This window comes from Talpa europaea, assembly GCF_964194135.1.
Source record: "Talpa europaea genome assembly, chromosome: 10".
Lineage (NCBI taxonomy): Eukaryota > Metazoa > Chordata > Mammalia > Eulipotyphla > Talpidae > Talpa > Talpa europaea.
In genome coordinates, this window is record NC_140077.1 from 36,339,758 (window position 1) to 36,355,113 (window position 15,356).

Genomic DNA, 15,356 nt, shown 5'->3' on the forward strand with positions numbered 1-15,356 from the left:
GGGTGGGGGCGAACGGACCCGGTCCCCCCTCGATCCCGAGGGGACCCAGCCATAAGCCTCGGAGAGTGATGGCACTCACACGGAGCAGCTGCGTGGCCCGCCGGCGGGGGTCGTCTCCCACCCCCGGGAGCATGTAAGTACGCACCCTCTTTGGCTCACGTCCACTGCCACTCACACAGAAACTCCTACACAAACGGCACCGACATTCGCGCCCACCCTCAGGATGGCAAACACGCGTGCACACTCACCAACACGCGTCCACGCTCCCTCCCAGTTATGCCCATGCACACGGCCACAGCACACACTCAGGCATACAAGCAATTGTGCACACACGCTGCTTACAAACCCGCACAGTGCAAAAACAAAATAACAAATGTTCCTCTGTGCTCTGCAGCCTCACGTTCACGTAGACACACAAACACATGACCTTCCCCCCACTTCCTCTTCCACACCCCTTCCTCAAGCTCCCCGCTTTCGTCCCAAATCACAACCAGCGCCCGCGCGGCCGGGGCTGGACACCCGCGCGCACGCACGCGCTCCCCTCCCCGCACCGGCGGGGGAGGCTTCGGGCCCCGCGCCGGCTTCGGGTTCCAGGTGTAGCGGGAATTCCGCGCTCCGCGTTTTGCAGGCCGCCGCGGTGTTGGAGGCGAGGCGAGCAAGGGAGCTGGAATAACAAAGGCAAGTTGGGGAGAGCGCAAGGGGGCGCAGCCTTGGCCGGGCCGCGGGGGGAGCCCTGCTCGGCCCGGGCTGGGGAGGCTGCGGGGTCTCGGGCGCGTGGAGCTGGAGGTGGGGAGGGTGGGTGGGGGTCGAGGGGCGGGGCCGCGGCGTGACGTCAGAGAACAATGACACCGCCGGGGGCGGGCACCCGCAGGCTGCCGGGGCGGGGGTCTCCCCCGGGGCCCGAGACCAGCGGAAGACGTCGGGCCCCGGCTGGGGCGGCCGCCTGATTGACGAGGCCCGCTTGGGAGCGCGGACGTGCCACGCAGACTCGCAGATCGCCCCGACCTCCTGGGCAGTGATCAGCGCCGACCAACGCGGGGAGCAGGCCGGAATACCCCCCACTCCCACCTCCATTTTAGAAACATCGTTCTCTGACCTCGGCTTGAACTCCTTCGGAGTCGGCGAGATCATTCCTAAACGCCACCGAGGAAGAGGAGGCCAAATGCATTTGTCAGCCCTGAATTCATTCTCAAGGCTTCGCTAGTCTGACAGCCAGCGAACTCAGCCTGGATTCCTGAGGGCTCAGAGGACTGCAGCTCAGGTCCACAGGGGCATGGGGGGGTGGGGTGCCGGGAACCTGTTCGATTTCCGCCCCGGGGAAATTCGCCTCCCTCTGTAGTGGATGCAAGGGAAGGCACCCATTTCTGGGCCTCAGTCTCTCTGTCACATGGACTGTTATCAGGCTGCTAGTTTGCACAGGTGGGAATCCCTAGGGCTGGTGGATGGTATGAAAGCGCTTCCAGACCTACAGGGGCACCACGGAGGCGTGGTCCTAGCACATGCCTGTGGGAGGGATCCCCTCTTCCCCGGCCTCTGGGTGGCCCAGGTTCATAAGTAGGGACTAGGGGACAACCTGAGAAAACCTTGAAGGCCTGACCTAGGGCTGGATGTAGGAATTCAGCTTGCTGAATGGTGATTGGAACCACAGCTGCCTTCCCCAGCCAGCCCCCCAGCCCCCCAGCATTGCAGCAGCCAGATAGCTACCCCCACCCCAGGCCCCAGACCTTAGGGTGGAGTTTCTGGGAATTTAAGGACCTGGAAGGCAAGAATCCAGCTCCAGTCAAGAACTAGACCAATTTCTATTGCCTTGATGACCACCTAGGTCAGGGTGCTCTCTGTGCTTTGTGCTCTCAGCATTTTCTGTCCAAATCCTACTGTGAGTGATGAGGGCTCATCATCTCCTGGAAGTGGGAGATGCAGGTGACCTTGGGGGTGTTCCAAAACTCCTGTCCAGAAGGCATCCCCTCAACCCCCACCCTCCCCAGTTCCCCTTACATTTGGAAACTAAGGAAGCAGCTTCAAAGGGCAGAGGAGCCAAGCCTAGCACTTGAAACAGACCCAACTCTTGTAGCATGGGGCCGGGGTAATTTCAGCTCTTTCCAACTGGGCAAGCATGACATTTGATGGCAGCAAGTCCAGGAAATCTCACCTGGGCCTTCGTCTGCTGAGGCCTCCTGGGCTCCATTCCTTGGTACTCCGGCCTTTGATGTCCCTGTTCATCTTCAGGGAAGTAACAAAATAGCTTGGATTCCTATGAGGTCTTGGAAGAAACTGTGACTTAGGTACTTATTTAGTACCTACCACGCACTGGAAATTGTGGCACTAGATATTTGCTCATTGAATTATCATGTGCTATTATCACCTCCCCCTTTAGCAAAACTGCATTGACTTGCCCAGAGTTGATCAGGATTTGAACTCAGGCCTTTCCTAGCCAAGTTTCCTGCTGTCATCTCTGCCCCAGCTCTGCATCCTTGCCCCAAATCTTTGTGGCCCTAGGCTAGTTGCTTTCTCTCTCTGGGCCTCTATAAACCAAGAGCAAGGCCTCATGGCAGTCTTTGGTCCTCTGTGGGAATTGTGTGTCCTGACCTCTGTGGGTCTAGAGGGCTAGGGGTGAAGCAGAGAAAGGAAAGGGCTTTCAATTCCCAGCCACTGAAAGCTGGAAGACAGATCCTGCTCAGCCAATGCTGAGCCATAAATCACCTGGCTCCAGAGGCAGCGTCAGCACCCATTAGAAGTTTTGGGTTCTATGGGGCCAGCCTGCGGGGTTGGCCTGTACCCACCCTTAGAGCAAATTCAAGTGCTATTAATTTTCTCATGGTCAGGAGCCATCAGCGGGTAAGAAGGCCATTGCTTTGGCCTGGGCTGAGGAGCAGGGAGAAAGCCAATGATAGGAGGCTTTAGGTCCTGGGGCGAGGTGGAGGACCTGTTCAGGGTACGGTGAGTATGGCCCTGTAAGCCAAGGGGCCCTCAGTGGTCTGGGGATTTGGGACTCAAGGGATGAATTCCTGCCTCTTCAGGACTGCTTTCTCTGTCTCCACTCTCCACCCCTCACTCCCCAAAAGGGAGCCAGGGACATCTACAATTGGTACTAACGAGGCAGGAAAAAAGTCACATTTATTGAGCACTTACTGTATGCCAAGTAAGCAGTGTGTTTACACACTGACAGGGAAACCCACATTCTTTCATTTCATCCTCTCCAGAAGCCAAAAGGTGTAATTCCCTCCTGAGGCGCCTCAGGGGCACCTGAAAGAGGCTCAGAGAGGTTAAATGACTTGCTCAGAATCTCATAGCTACTCTGTGAAGCTGGTATTGGACTTCAGGTCTGAACTGGGTCTCAGGGTTGAGAACAGGGATTTGCCTTCAACTCACTACCAGTCATGGAGCAGACAAGGTGACCTGGGACTCAGCTCAAGCAGTCTCTCACCTCCCTGCCAGGAAGCCACCAGGGCCCCTGGGCGGCAGTGGGGTAACAGGAGGACATTTAGTCTTCACTCCTTCACATCAACTCCTGGAGACATTTGGTCCTGGCTCAGTTCTGAGCTCTGCCTCTAGGGGTGGCTGGGTCCAGCAGAGTGGGTGTGCCCTCTAGCACATCAGGCTCCCCTGGCTTGCCTTCCCCCTGTTTTCCAGTCACATCGTCGCCTCTGTTCTCAGAGGCCCCACTTTCCCAGCTTCCAGGCCTAGCCTCTCCCAGGTCCTTCTACCAGGAGTGGATTGTCTAGTTTCCACCATCGAGCCCTGCCCGGAGGTTCCAGACCCAGCTCAGCCACCACCCTCTTCTCCTGGTGGGAGACTCAGAGAATAGACCTAGAGCCTGCCCCTCTGCAGCTGGGACACCTACACCCCAGCCCACCACTGCCAGAATTGCTGTGTGGCTTGAGCACATCAAGACTCTCCGTGCCTCTGTTTCTCCATCTGCCAAATGAGAAAAAGTGGCTACGTGGGGGATGTCCAAAGGTACTTCTGCCTCAGACTGTCCTGTGTTTTGTAGTCTGAGCCTGATCTGTGTTGTGCTTGAAGGTTTGGAGGGGGGCCTGCTTTGGGGAGGGTATCCAGAAGTCCCCTTTGACCATCGGGACAGGGAAACATGTGCATGAAGGGAGCTGTCCAGGAGGGGCGCCTGTCCAGGCCAACACCTCCTCAATTTGCAGAGGCCATTTGATGGGTAACTAAACTAAGCCCCAAAGGAAGGTGGTGGCTTTCCCCTGGCCACACAGCTGGGAAGTATCAGAGCTGGGGGAAAAAAAAAAACAACAAAAAAACAGATCTTCTAATCCTGCAACCTCTCACCTGTACCAGTGTGGCCAGGGGAGCCGCCTGGGAGCTGGTATGTCCAGCATTGCTGGGGACAGTCTGGAACAAGTGACCAGAGGAGGATCAAGCTCCTCATCTTTAGGGGTCCCTCCTCTCTGGCACTGGATGGGGTGAGAGATCTCAGAGCCTGCACATCTCCCCCCTTACCTGGACAGCAGTCTTCCAGCCTCAAGGCTCATGCCCCCTTGCCTTGAACCTGTCTTGCAACTGTGCCAGATGAATTGTAGAACTGCCAGCACTGTATCATAACCTTACCACCTCATGTTCTTCCTGCCTCCAGGGGCACACCCTTACCAGCCTTCAAGGCCATGGCTACCGCCACCTGCTCAAAAGTCTGCTCTGATAACTCCAGAAGATGTTCTGTATCCCTGGTCTTGCCCCCATATGCTGCTCTCCATGCCTCCAGTGTCATCACTATCATAGCAACTAGTTTCTCCTATGTGCCAGGCACTGAGTAGCTTATATACACAAATTCCTCTAATCCTCAGATGAAGACTCTGGGAACAGGGCATTGCATTTGCCCAGTGTGACATGTCACCACTGGTCAGGGATGTTTAGTGTGCGCACATCACATCCCCTGCCCCCAAGATTTCAAGCTATAAATGGCTCACTGTTCTAGCCCATCATCCAACGAAGTTCCCGAGTGACTGACAGGCGGTTAAGTGCAGTAGGAGATGCAGGAGACACACAAGAATGAACCAGACCCTGCCATTCAGGAGCTTAGAAGCTATCACGAAGGACAGCCCACACCAAATGCCACTCTTAGAGTTTGGGGGAAGAGTCTGCATTGATTGTCTTGAGGACAAATTATGCTGGGGACTGTGGGGAATCCAATCAGAGTGAGACATGGACCTGCCCAAGGTCACACAGCAAGTATGAGGCATTAGTGGGACTGGGGCCCTGGACTCCCAGGGTGGCGTGCTTTCTTGCACCTTGCAGCCAGCTGTAGGGCCTCTGTGTCTGTACTCTTTTTCAAGGACACACAGTCCCAGGCGCCTCCATGATGCTGAGCTGTTCAATGAGTGGCTCCGGTCCTTCTCTCCCCTCTATTAAAATTTAAAAAAAAAGAAGAAGAAAGAAAGAAATCCAGGCATTGTTCCTGACTGCAGCTGGTGCCAACTAGAATCCTGCCGAACAGAATGGAACTGAGAGCCCGGCCGCCCAGGGGCCTGGCTGCTGACACAGGGCCTTTCTATTTTCTTTCTACCGAGGGCCCAGGCTGATGTTGTGGGTCCTCCATGGGCCGCCTCTCCACCTGCCTCCCTGGCCCTGGCCCTGGGCCTCCTGCTGCCCTCACCGTCTTGGCAAAAGTCAGATGCCCCTTGGGAAGGTATAGGAGCACTACCACCCCAGCTTTCCTTCCTCATTCACCCGCAGCCTGGGCTGAGCTGGGCCTCCCGCCTGCCAGCCTGTCCCCCTGCCCTACAGGGAAGGGCCTTCAGTTGCCTGCCCTGAAGGATGGCAGAAATCCTTTCTCTATGGAATCGTTTAGAACACTGGTTTGATTTCAGAACATACCAAGATTTTCCATCCCACCCCCACTTGACTTGGCAGGTGCCAGTCCTTAGATCACCCTCTAAGGCAATTTGCAATAGTGAAGACCTGGGGGGTAGGGAAGTGGGGGGGATGGGAAGTGACAACAAAGAGTTGTGTAGAGACTCAAACAAGCATTTTAAAGCCAGTGGCTCCCCTCTACTCACTGGTCCAACAGACTTGGTTTTAGAAGAAAAAGGTTTCCCCAAACTCTCCCTTGCTATTTCATTTTCTGTCTTGCACTGCCACACTGCACTCCCGAACCCCCCCTCACCCCCTCTACACCAGCTGGTCTGGCTCATATTACCCCAAATATCAGCCTCAAGAGAATAGCAGCCTGGTCACCATCCAGTGTCCACTGGAAACCCTGGGGCTTGGCCAGGCCACGAAAACCAGTTTTCCAAGCTCCCCTCTTCGTCCAAGGGGTTCAGCAGCTCAGAGCTGGTTAGTTATGAGCTACTTTATGTCTCTCCCGAGTGCTGCAGCAGCCTCCAGAGACACTGAATAACCCACTTTGCAGAGGAATAACTGAGAGTTCAAGAGGCCAAGTGCTTTTGCCAAGGTCATACAAGGGGAAACAGAGTAGATATTTAAACCCTGTTCTCTTGATTCCGTGTCCCTAAGCAGAAGGGGGACCAAGTAGTAGTGGTCTCAGAGGATAATATTCCCACAGCTCCAAATGCTGCCAGGAGACAGGATTCCAGACACATGGATTCATTTTAACAGATACTCATTGAATACATGCTGTGTTCCAGGCACAAAACTGGACACTAGAGTTGATCCAGCAGTGAACACAAGAGACATGAGCCCCACAATAGGAACTTAAGTTCTGGCACAGGCGATAGACACCTAACAAACTGCGAGAAGCTCTCCCATCCCATCCCCACCAGCTCCATCACATGCCCTGGAAAATCCATGGTTGGAAGGCTGGAGACATGGGGTCTAGTCCAAGTGTCACCCCTAACTCCCTATGTGAGGTTGGGTGAGGTTTTCCGCCTGTGAAATCGGTAAGCCCCTCACATGTTTTCTCACGTCCTGCCCTACTCTAGCCTCTGAGTCAAGTAGTTAATGATTTCCTGCCATAAATAATTACCCTGATTTTTTTTTCCCATAAACCTGACTTTCTGTAGGCTCTCAAAGTCAGAAAGGGGTTCCTGGGGTCATCTGAGAACCCCTGAGCCTCGTTTTCCCCAGGAGGTGACAGTCTCAGCTTGCGTTCTTCTGGGAATGGGGAACTCGCTCCGTCACATCACAGACAGACTGCCCAGCAGTCAGCTAGTCCTTGTTGAGCATCTGGCTCTCCAGAGGGAAAAACCTGATTTGTGGCATTTGCCCATTTACGTGGTGTAAATGGCTAGTTTCAAGCGGCTGATATCAACTGGCTGGTGCAGTTCTGAAAATTAACTGAGTCTTGTGAGCCAGTCTGAGCCGACTACAGCACACTGCTGCTGCCTTGTCCCACCGAGGAACCTGTCCACCTTCATTAGGTGGGAAGTTCTTCCTGGTATTGAGCAAAACCGTGTCAGGAACTCCAGCCGGAAGACCTGAGCTACTTCTCTGGGATGCCTTAGGACAAGGGAGAACCTTGACCCTCTCTCCCCTTGAGGGGGGAACTTCTTGCTCCAAGTGGAGCTAATCTCTCCACCCTCCCTCTCAGTCTTTGTTCCCCTCTCACCCTCCTTCGTACCCTCCCTCCACAGATATTTGCTGGGCCTCCGTGACACATGGGTAGTGTGGACAGAGGAACCATGTTTTTGCTTACTGCTCCCAGCCCCCAACGGAATGCTCCCCACTGAATGTGGCCTCCTTTGAGGCTGCACTTAGGTATCACCTACTCTCGGAAGCCTGCTCTGACCTCCACTGTTCCCCTTGAGCCCATGGGCTCTGCCCTCCCAAAGCTGTTATCGGTCCCTGTTTGGCATTTATCACTTTCTACCTTGGATTACAGCTATTTGTGTACACTGCTTATCTCGCTGCCAGACTGAGAGGCAGCGCGGGCTTGTTGAAAGAGCATGGACTTTGGATCTGCACAGCCTGGCCCGGAATCCCTCCCTCGGGGAGCTTACACCACCTTTTGGAGCCTCAGTTTCCTTGTCCGTAAACTGGGATTGGTGATGGCCACCAAGGTGGTTTGACCGTTCGGTGAGATCAAAAATGGGAACCTCCTTTTCTGTTCTTGTCTGGACCTGCTGTCCTCTTGGGGACAGAGATCTTGTCTTTTCTTATATTCTCCTGGTTATAACAATGACAATATAAATATAAACAGTGATAGTAAACACTTACATAGCAATTACTGTGTACCGTAGTCCCCCCTTATCTAGTTTTGCTTTCTGAATTTTCAGTTACCTGTGGTCAACCATGATCTGAAAATACTGCATACAATACGATATTCTGAGAGCAAGAGACCACATTCACATGACTTTTATTACAGTATATTGTCACAATGTTCTGTTTTATTATTAATTCTTGTTAATCTCTTCCTATGACTAACTCATAACTTAAACTTTCTCATAGGCATGTATGTAGAGGAAAGAACAGTTTATATAATATTTGGTAGTATCCACAGTTTCAGGCGCCCACTTTGGGTCTTGCAATGTATACCTAGAAGATAAAGGGGTGAGTACTCTACAGGGTATTGTTCTCAGGACTTACATGTTCATTCGCTTCATTCTCATAACAATCTTGGCACATTGGGAATTCTTCGTATTCTTCTTAACAGACAAACAATCTGAGGCACAGGGAGGTTAGATAACAAGCCCAAGGTCACACAGCTAGTGAGTGGGAGAGCTGAGATTTGAATATGGGACAATATTCAAAGCCTTAGCTGTTGAATCCTGTTATATGGCCAAGGTTCAGGGACTTGGAGGGGCTTATGGAATGGTGTAGAAGTGTGCACCCATGGTGCCCTGGCCTGTGGAAGTGAGGGTATACGGAGAAGTTCTTGGTCTGCCCTCTAGGACCCTCCAACAGGTAGAGTTTAGTGTTGAAGAGAGGCATATCCTCAGTCTCTGGTTGGTAGGGGACTGAGACAAGGCAATCAGAGAAGGCTTCGTGGAAGAGGAGGCATTTGCTGTGGTCCTTGACAGATAAGGAGGATTGGGACCAGAATAGACAAGACAGAACTGCAGGAACAAAAGCGGAGGTGGAAGAGGTATGTTACGGGTTCATTCTGGGTGAGGCTAGACACATTCTCAAGTTCTGGTGGATAGGTGGAACAGAGATAGTGGATGTGGGGAGTGGCATGCTAGTGGCCCAGTTTGTGATTCAGGAGCAGCCAAGGGACTGGTTTCAGGGATCATGAAAGCCAAGGGAGACCCTAAGAGCTGAGAGTGAATTGTGCTGCCCTGGAGGCCAGATTGGCATTTTGTTTCTCTACAAAGTCCTGAGTTCCTAAATCCAAATCTGCCTCTTGGTTACATTCTCCCACATCTCCGAGCCTCAGTTTCCCCATCTGTAGAATGGCCACGAAATGTTGACCTTGAGAGCTAGGAGGATAAGCAGGGCTGGGGGGCAGGGGTCATGCTTACCTGACACCCTAGTGCTGGAAGTATGTGGGAGGTACTTGCTGGGGAATGGGGAACTGGAAGGGGGTGGGTGGTACATGGTGGGGAATGGGGAACTGGAAGAGTAGAGGGGGTGGGAGGAGCTCCATGTGCACAACCAGTGAGCGCCAAGCCTGCCAAGTTGGCTCAGGTTGTTCCTCGTGATTCTTTTTACACCACATGCTCCGTTTTCCTGGCACTGCCAAAGGCTGCCCAGCTCTACTGGCTTAAAAGCAGTCTTCCTGCCAGGCTTCTGCAAAGACAACTCCTGGCAGGCTCAGGGCTGACCCTGTTCCTCCGGCCTGCCCGGTTCAGCCCCACCATGCCCCCTCCAGGTAGCGCTAATTGTACTAACGAATCCCTTGAGAGCATTCATTGTGTGCCAGGACTGTCTTAAATGCTTCCCTTAACTAATTTAATCCTCACAACCACAGTGATTACCTTCATTTAAAATGAGGAAACTGAGGCGCGGAGAGGTTAAGCCAGGTGGTCTCCCACTGCTGTTTTCTGGCAGGGAAGGGAAGCCCAAAGGATGGTGACAGCCTGCGGAACGTAGCCACGGGGCCTGTGAAGTGGTTGTTTGTGTCCGTTCTAGCTGTTTCTCTGTGAGAAATACTCAATTCTGAGCCCCCTCACTCTGTTCCCGTCTGTTCAGTTCAGTGTTCTCAGACAGCTCCTCTGTCCAGCCATGTGCCCACTGGACACCACGGCCTCCCAGACTTACACAGACACTCCCGCATGAGGCTCACAATTGTGTAGTCACAGACGTACGCCATGTGCACATTCTGCGGTCCTGGTTCTGAATGGACAGGGCGAAGCAGCCTGAGCTGGGAAGGTCTACAGAAGCTGAAGCCCGACACCAGCAGAGGAAAGGGAACGTGCCGCCACAGAGCCTGCCAGGGACACAGAAGTGTGTGATGATGAGGCACAAGTGAGTGTCCCTGTCCCTCACATAGTCTCAGGTCACCCACGCACACAACGCACACTGTCCAGGCTTCAGCCTCTGCAGATGTGCCCGTCCCAGGCATCTTCCTTCATTCCTGTCTATTCAGAACCAGGACTCCAGAATGCGTGCATCACTTTTACTATTGGTTCTGACAAAGCATTGCCCCTGCTCTGCCACCTTCTCTAGGAACAGGCCTCTGGTATGGTGGTGGTGGTGGGGGTGAGGGGGGGGCGGGTCAGGGGATGGCTACCCTTCCCCCAGTGCCTTGGGCATCGGAAGGAACAGCAGGAAGAGGAGAAAGAATTAATCCTGGCCTCCCCTCCTCCGGGCTCTCTGTGATGCTAATTCCCTCTGCCTTTGATCCACACTCTTTCACCCCCTACCCAGGCCCCTAACTCTGAGCAGGAGCAGGCACTGGGCTTGGACCTGAGATTAGGGCTGCCCCAGGTGCTCCCCCAAGCTTTCCCCCTTGTGGCAGATCCTATGGGGATCCCCCACCCCTGAGGAGAGGGTTTGGGGATTAGAGCCCTGGTTACTGACCCTGGCATTTGCAAAGCTCTCTTCTTTTGCCAGAACTTTCTCAGTTCTTTTTTTTCTCTCCAAGGGGAACTGGGCCCTTGTACTAAGGAGTAGAGTGAGTCCCCAGGGTGAAAGGATCACAGAGGTTTCCCAATGGGTGGGTGAGTGGTAAGTCCAGGCCCAGAGCAGGGCGCCTCCAGCCTCCATCAAATGCTGTTTCCACTGAGGGTCTTTGTTCTGGTGGGTTTTGTTTAAACCTGTATTTATGGAGTATTCGTCACATGCCAGGAACTTAGAGTGCTTCATCTCATTCAGTCCTCACAGCAGTTCTGTCACGGTCTCATGTTACACTTGAGGAAACTGTTCCACGTCACTGTGCTCTGGGGGTGAGCTGAATTGCAACCCAGGACCACAGCTGAGCAGACTCCCTGACTGTACAGACAGGGCACTGAGACCCAGAGAGGGAAAGGATGTGCCCCAGGCAGGTTGGCTGGGCATGCATCCCCAACCTTCCTGGGTACACCTGGCCTTGCTCTGGAAAGAACCGGAATCTTTATGCACCCAGTGGATCCGGGACAAGAATCCCTTGCACTGCCCCAGAGCAGAGGCTGGGGCACCTGGGAGGAGGCCAAGCTCGGGTAATCACATAGAGGCATCACAGCCAACGTGGCCTTGGAACATCCCTATAAACTTGGGCATAAACACAATTAAAACTTTTATTACATTATATTTCATACATAAAAGACTATTTGTAAGCTATGAAACAAATTAAAATGAATGCTCATGACCACTGTACTTAAGAACGAGAGTGTTACAGACACCAGTGAAGCCCTGCCCTGCCTGGCCCCCCTGGCTTCCCAGAGGAAAGGAGCCACTACCTCAAGTTCACTACTTCCTACCCTCCTCGTTTTCAAATGACTTCAGCACATGGGGTGGGGAGGGATCCCTGGGTTAATTACACTTTTGAGACATTGAATTATATGCTGCATTCCCAGAGAAAGTACCTTCCTTAAAAGGAAAGGGGAGGAACCTTGAAGAGTAACTTGTACCTCAATGTGCCCCTTCCCTCCAGAGCTGCCTTCTGCAGTTACCACACATAGGGGTTATTTGCAGTGTGGTGCCCCATTTTGCCTTCTCCAGAGAATGCTCTGAAACAGGACACTTCTTCCTGGTGCGGCCAGCACAAGCAGGGTGTTCTTTGAACCAGGAGTGCTGCCATGCCTTGCACAGGCTGTTCCCTCCACATGAAATGCCCTTCCCATCCAGTCTGCTTGGGAAACCCAGCTCCTCCTCCTAGGTCCAACTCCAAGGTTTCATTTCTGCGGGGAGGTTTTCTCCATGGCCTCCAGCAGGGTTGGAGGTGCCCATCCACTCCCTGTTGGACTCCCTGGGCATCTTGCTAGTCAGCCTTTATCTCGGGGCAGATGTTCTAGTAGCTATAAAGACCTTTATTGCCCAGAACCCAGGCATAGTCAGGTGTCAGACCCAGGCTGACTCTTCCAGAGTGAACAAGAGAGAATGTTGCTGCAGGTGAGAGCAGGTGGACATCCTGTGCATCTCCATGGGTCAGAACCTCCAAAGTCAGTTTGCCACCTTGCCTCAGGGACTACCTGGTTGGGGGATGTGTGGGTAAGGCTGGATGCAGCCTAGTTGGGGCTTGTGTCTATTGTTAATCCATCTGCTGCATTGATGTGTGTGTAAGACACATGTACAGGCCAGTGGGTGTGCCATCGAGTGGGTGTGCACACGTCCACACATGTGCTCACATGTGTGCACACACATGGCCCTAAGTATACAGACCCTGTGGCACATGGAGGGTCTACTTTCTTTTCCTACTTTCAAGTCTCTACTCCTGGATGAGACTGATTTCTCTTTAGCATCACAAGGCACACATTTATGGAGCACCTGCCGTGTGGGAGGCCTGAGGGCAGAGGGGTGCTGGGGGAGAAGGCAGCTGGTCTCTGAGGGGACAGACTGGCATAAGGCTCACCCGCACCTTCCTGTCCTGCTCCCCGCTGTGCACCAGCTCTGAAAGCCCCTCCACTGCTTCCATCCCCCAGATGAGGCCCTATGATCTGGGGGCCATAGAGGGGCACCTGTTGATCAGCACTGGGACAAGACCAGAGCTCTTCCCTTTCCAAGGAAATCTGGCATCAGGAGGGCCTGCCCAGAACCTTCCCTCTCTTTGTGCTTTCCCCCCAAGGAGACTGTACTTGTGGTGCATTTCCCTGAGAGTCCTGTAGGAGGGCGCCATAGCTGTTAGCAGCAGTAGGGATGAAGGGCAGCGCCGGGCTGCAGCAGTCAGGACAAAGGGACAGCACCAAATGTCTGAACTGGGCACCAGCACTAGCATACGTGCGCACACCAGGGCACTTGTGTGCACACACATGCACCCCCAAAGAGCTAGGGGGAGTTGCTCAAGGTTACACAGGTAATGCTCCCAGCCCTGGTTTGATCCTACAGCTCAGGCAGCGCTAAAAGGGGAACTACTATTGCCAGTTTTCCTTCCTGCCCGCAGCTGAGAACCAGGACTGTGGCGTTGAGGGAGGTGATCTCAGGGGTGATTGGCTGCTCCTCTCAGAACACCATCAGCCTGCCTTCAGGTGGGAGGGTGATGTCAGTTAGCCAATATGAAAACGGAGGCTGGAGGAAGGGAGATGGTTGCCTTTCCTTCTCCAGGATCTACACACAACTTGGAAGTTTCTGAGCAAAGACTCTCCTGTGATGAAGGACCCCGTGATTGCACAATCAGAGTCTTGGGCTCTGTACTCTGACGGCCCTGGGCAAAATCTGGGGTGCCTCGCTTTTAGCTGGGGTGGTTGGAGCAGGTGGCTTCACCCTGCTGAAGCTCAGTCCTGAATCTGCAAGAAGATGAATATACTCAGTTCATGTGTCTGGAGACAGTGGCCCAGGCCAGTGCTCAGGACATGGCAGTTGGGGTGGTAAGTGCCTGCGCAAGGCCAAGTGAGTTGCGTCCAGTTCACCTGAACACAGGATTGGGTCTGCCCCTGGAGCACTGCTTTACCCACTGGGTGGCCTCACTGGCCTTTCTGGACTTTGCCCTCTCAGTCCCAAATGGACACACCAGTCGGAGTGTCACATGGGACGAGCGTGACCAATTAGTGACCAAATGGCCTTGCAACTCCTAAGGTTGTGCCTCCTTCTGGGGAGCAGGTACCATCACCCCCTGGTGGGATGCACTGTCCTTTTGCACCGAGACCTAGTGTTCTGGCCTACAGTTGGGCTGAGAGCTGCATGATCCCCTCATTGTAGGGGAGAACTGTGTTCATTTGGACATCCTTTGTAGGCCCCACACCTGCCTACCCAGAGGCCCCTGGGCTGCCAGGTTGGAGAGCCTTCTCTCAGGGAGCCTGAGGTCCCTTTGAAGTTGGGAAGTTTGTGCTGGAGGGGCAGAGGCAGCCTGGATTCAAAGCCACTCTCCTGGCCCTTAATTACCCTTCTTCACCCATAGGTGGAATTTCCACTCGAAGAGCTACAGAAAGGCACCCGCGAAGCCACTGGGGACTGGGTTTCCCTGCTGCCTTTGTGTGGCAGCCGCCAGCGCGGCAGTGGCACACAGCTCGGGTTTCTGATTTTAATGATTTCCTGAATTCATTCCATTTCCTACCTCAGGGAAAGGAGGAGAGGTGATCCTCTTGAAAATTCACATAATTGCTTTTATTTGATTTTTATTAAAATGCATTCAGGAATAATGTGATTGCCCCCTTTATTACGTTGTTCATCAATCTGGCAAGGGAATCAGCCTTGGAAAAAGCAGAGGGTGCAGGAGCCTGGTGTGTGGCCGACTTACACTGGGGGAGCCACAGCCCCCACTGCTTCTGTCTGGGGAGGTGGGGTAATGAGCCCCGCGAAGCTCACTGTGTGACGTGCTGAGGGAGTGGGGGGCAGCACTGAGCGTGGCATGTGGTGGGCATACTCTAGATGTCCCTCACCCCAATCTCTTCTTCCTGCCCGAGTCCCCAGAAGCTGAGAGCCGCGATGGTCTGTGTTTCCCTTCTGCGCCCTGCTGTCTGTGCCTTTCTCTGCGCCTCCTTGCTGGTATGTGTCTCCAGTTCAGGACCACAGCCTGCTAATGGTGCCACTCCCCTGCTCGGGAACCTCCATAGCTCCCAAAGACCCTTTACTGCCAGGGCCTTTTGCTTTGGGTTCTTTGGCATGCAGGGGGCAGAACCCAGACAGGTCAGCTGATTCCAGTCCTTGGCATGCTACACATGGTGGGATGCGGGACCAGCTGCCACTTTTTCAAGACTCAGTTTATTGAGTAAGGTACTGGAAAAGCCCAGACCTCCCCGACTGGGTCGTTGAGAGTACAGAGTAAACAGGCAAGTACAGGGAATTTATAACTTATTTGTATGTAATGTGTGCGGGTGGAATCATGTGACCTTGCCTATCAAGAGGCTGGAGGTGCTTAGGAAATGCCCCCAGGCAAGGAAGGGCGGATCCAGCCTGGCCAGCTGAGGTGGCCACTGGGATAGTGACAG